At 49.6% G+C, this 4,667-nt stretch overlaps 1 pseudogene across 1 annotated transcript; it reads left to right on the top strand.

Annotated features, from left to right (window-relative positions):
• Positions 1-678: 678 nt before the first annotated feature.
• Positions 679-2,584, top strand: LOC308491592 (lysine--tRNA ligase-like; annotated as a pseudogene). Its single transcript has 2 exons — positions 679-729; positions 837-2,584. The product of its transcript is annotated as a lysine--tRNA ligase-like (transcript).
• The last annotated feature ends 2,083 nt before the right edge of the window (positions 2,585-4,667 follow it).

Genomic DNA, 4,667 nt, shown 5'->3' on the forward strand with positions numbered 1-4,667 from the left:
TCCATGCAGGAAGTGGGGAGTGTGGGAAGGCCGGCTGGAGTAGTGGAAAGAGGACTGGACAGGAGAGGTTCCCACAGGACCCTGTGGAGCACTTCGCACTGCCCTGGCACATACTGAGCTCTCTCGAAATGTCTGGTAGTGCTGGTGGTGCCCCAGCTCCGTGTGGCCTTAGACAAATGCCGTCTTTCTATGTCTGCCTTCCCTCATCTGCAGAAGACAGATGAGAGGATTGCCTGCTGAGCCCTCCTCTCAGAGCAGTTGGGAGGTGCTCAGCACAGTGGGAGGTGGCTCCTAAGTACTTATTGAATGACTGTTGTGTGTGTTTACCACAAAGCCCTTTAAACATATAAGTTCCTCTACCAATGGTTGCCAGATGGGAGGAGAGTTGCGGGGTTGGGTGAAAAAGGTGAAGCGATAACAAAGTACAAGTTGGTAGTCACAAAATAGTCATCGGGATGTAAAATACAGCACAGGGAGTAGAGTCAGTAATGTTGTAATAACTATGTCGAGTGCCGGGTGGGTACTGGACTAGTTAGTGGATCACTCCGTACATTATATAAATGTCTGACCATGACTCTGTACACCTGAAACTAATATAAAGTAATCTTGAATGTCAACTGTAATTGAAAAATAAACATTTTTTTTAAAAGGGCTTTTTGCCTCCCACCCTTTGGAGAGATGGCGGCAGTACAGGGGACTGAGGTGAACGTAGACAGAGGCGAGTCCACAGTGAGCAAAAAGCGGTGGTAATCATTCGTTCCAGGGCATTCTGCCTTGTTAATGCAAGCTGCTGTAAGGCTTATTAGGGGTCCCTGTGCCAAATCTCCTGGGCACAGAAGGGGCAGAGGGAGCTGCGACTTGTCAACTCGCTCCTTTCACAGTGCTTCACAAGGACAAGCCACTTTCTAATAAAAGACGTGAGCTAAAGAGATGCCTGAAAGCTGAGAAAAATGTAGCAGAGAAGGAGGCCAAGCAGAAGGAGCTCAGTGAGAAACAACTAAGCCAGGCCCGTGCTGCTGCCACAAGGGTGCCAAGGAGAGCCTGGACCCAAACTAGGACCGCAAGCAGTCCGCCAAGTAAAGGCAGTGAGGAAGACCCACAGGTTCCACGTACACGTCTCCCTCACCCACTTCATCCAAGAATACAGTCACCTGCAGCCTGGGGACCCCCTGAGTGACATCACATTAAAGGTGGCAGGAAGGATCCATGGCAAAAGAATTTCTGGGGCAAAGCTCATCTGCTATGACCTTCGAGGAGAGGGGGTCAAGTTTCAAGTCACGGAAATGACTTGAAATTCTAATTCCAGGAATTACACATCAGAAGAAGACGTTATTATTCGTAGCAATAATAAATGGAGTCGGGGAGACATAACTGGAGTTCGGGAGAATCCTGGGGAAACCAAGGCGGGTGAGCTGAGCATCATTCCCTGAGATCCCACTGCTGTCTCCTTGCTTCTGTCTGTTACCTCATCTTTACTTTGGCCTCAAAGACAAGGAAACACGATATTGTTAGAGATACTTGCACTCGATCCTGAATGACGTTGTGAGACAGAAATTTATCATCCGCTCTAAGATCATCACATAAATAAGAAGTTTCTGGGATGAGTTGGGATTCCAAGAGGTTGAAACTCCCATGATGAGTATCATCCAAGGGGGAGCGACGGCCAAGCCTTTTATCACCTACCACAATGAGCTGGACACCAATTTATGTAGGAGAATTGCTCCAGAACTCGCCTGTCACATGCTGGTGGCTTCTGCCATTGGATGCCAGTGCTGGAATGAAGGAATTGATTTGACTCACAGCCCGGAGCTCACCACCCGTGAGTGCACCATGGCCTGTGCAGCATATCACGATCTCATGGGAATCACGGAGGAAATGATGTCAGGGGTGGTGAAGCACATTACAGGCAGCTACAAAGTCACCTACCATCCAGATGGCCCAGAGGGCCAGGCCTATGAGATTGACGTCACCCCACCCTTCCAGGGAGAATCGGCGTGGTAGAGAGCATCAGGAAGCCCTGGGGGGGAAGCTACCAGAAACTAACCTCTTTGAAATTGAAGAGACCCGCAAAATTCTTGATGAAATCCGTGTGGCAAAAGCTGTTGAATGCCCTTGGCCTCGGTCGAGAGCCAGGCTCCTTGAGAAGCTTGTTGGGGAGTCCTTGGAGTGACATGTATCGATCCTACATTCACCTGTGATCCCCCGCAGACAATGAGCCCTTTGGCCAAAGGGCACTGCTCTAAAGAGGGTCGGACGGAGCGCTTTGAGCTGTTTGTCATGAAGAAGGAAACATGAGGTGCCTACACCGAGCTGAATGACGTCTGGCGGCAGCGGCAGCTTTTTGAAGAACAGGCCAAGGCCAGGACTGCTGGTGACGATGAAGCCATTTCTGCACCTCCCTGGAATACGGGCTTTCCCCCACGGCTGGCTGGCCATGGGCATCGACCGAGTCACCACGGTTCTCACAGACTCCAATAGCATCCAGGAAGTACTTCTCTTTCCTGCCATGAAACCCGAAGACAAGAAGGAAAATGTAGCAACTGCTGATACACTGGAAAGCACAAGAGCTGGCACTTCTGTCTAGAAAATAATAATTCCAAGTCACATAACTCAGGTATCTTTGTATTTTTGCAGAAGATCAAGGACTGCAAGGGGATTCTTCTATGTTGCTATCTATTTGATTATCACAGTTCAGTCACCAGAAGAGAGAAAAGGAATGGAGAATTCCTCTTTTACTCGTTACCAAGTAAACCATTTTTCTTTAAAAACAAACAAAAAGCAAACAAACAAAAAAACCACAATGGAATGCTCTCGCTGTTAAAAAAAAATGTAAGTTCTTATTATTTCAGCAGCCATCTGAAAATGCAGTAAGATGTCTGTGCCGGTGAGCTCCCTGTTACTGGGTTCATTCAGAGAGTAGCTGAGAGAGGAGATCCTTGCGTGTAGGTAGTGCCAGCCTAGGCTCCCCTCTGGGGAGGTGGTGCAGTTCAGAGATTTAGCTTCAGAGTCCCTCAGTGAGAGTTCAAATCCCAGCTCAGCTACTCCTCAGCTGTGTGATTTTGATGAAGTTCCTTAATCTCCTGGTTGTCTCATCTCTAAAACTGCAATAATAACCGTATCTGCCTTACATGATTGTTTGGAGAATTCAGTGACATAGCGGACGAGTAACTGATTTATTGTGCCATTGACATGAAATGGCTCTTTTCTTTCCTTGTCTGCCTGCAGTCGAATCCACCACTTTATGCATTTGGTAATGATCACTTCAGCAGATGCCGAAACATGCTGGTCATTTAAAGTCCGGTCCAATTTAAACCTCAGTTCTTCCCTCCTCCTAGTGTGGCGTGGCCCCATGGATCAAGAAACAGGTCTAGAAGCGGGGTCAGGGCTGTGGCCTGCTTATTCACGCCCTCTACTCCTGCCCCTCGGGGTGACGGCCTCCTCTCCTCCTCCTCTGACATCCAATGTCCAAGGCAGGCAGTTGATGTGTTACCCATCTGACCTCCTGGTGATGGTGGAGAGATGTCCCTGGCCTCCCAGAGGGTCAGTGACTTTCCATGAGATGCTGCTCATGGTCTCTGCTGATGTGGTGACCTGTGTATGGGGATGTGTCTGCTTTTCCTGGGGTGGCATTTAATTTAGCGTAAAGGCAGCCTGTTCACCCTTCAGCCTTTGCCAGGAGTTCATGGCAGCACTTTCTCTCTTGCCATCTGCAGCCCCTCTCAGAAGCCTCCAAGCTCTTTCATGTAGAGCTGCAGGGAACCCCTGAGCACCCAGCCCTTTGCGTCTTCAGGCTCATAATACGCTCCAGCTTCTTACTCACTGTAGGGACAGACCCTCTCAGGGTCCTTGGCTGGCGCGGGAAAGGAAGTTGACAGATTAACAGGAGAAAAGTATACAAATATATCTAACTTTTAAGTGACACAAGAGCCTTCATAAGGAAATGACGACCTGAAGAAACCATCAAAGCTGAATATTTCTGTGCTAGGTTTGATGAAGAGTGGGGAGTTATGGAAGAAAATGATAGGGCAAGAAGTAGGAGGTGAATATAGTAAACTGCGGCAAACTTGGCAAGGCCTGTTTGTTTCAATTCTTCTCCATGTCCCCTTGTCTTCAAAGGTGAGGATGCTGCTTTCCTCCAGGTACAGGCAGACAGAGGCCAGGCCAAGCAGCTAACTGCCAAACGGTAGCCAGCGCTTACTACCTTGAGTTGTAAATGGTAGCGAGCTCCTCCGCAAAGAGCTACAGAGGGCAGAGGGGTGCTCAGGGCATCCTTAGAGGAGAAGGGCTCTCACCTGAGGGTTTTATGACCTGCCTCAAGGGAGGGGGGTGGGGGTGAGTCCTTCGTGTTGCTGCTGTTTTCTCAAATTCCTTCAGCTTAAAATGTTCAACATGCCAAAGTGCCATCGTTTGTGGTAGCGTGCCCTGAATCCCGTTGTCACCCAGCTGGCTCAGGCAGCTCCTGCTGTCCTTGCCTTTCCCAGCACCAGGCTCCATGTTCACATCCACCCCCAACTCTGGGACCCACGCTGGGCACACCCACAACCTGCTCCCCACTCTCGGTTCCCATGGCAGTGAGACAAGCTGGGCAGACACTGCCACTCAGCAAATGTCCAGCAGAGAGTGATTTGTCAGGGTCCCCACCCTGCGGGAGGGATTCCCTTGGAGTC

Source organism: Rhinolophus hipposideros (genome assembly GCF_964194185.1).
Source record: "Rhinolophus hipposideros genome assembly, chromosome: 23".
NCBI lineage: Eukaryota > Metazoa > Chordata > Mammalia > Chiroptera > Rhinolophidae > Rhinolophus > Rhinolophus hipposideros.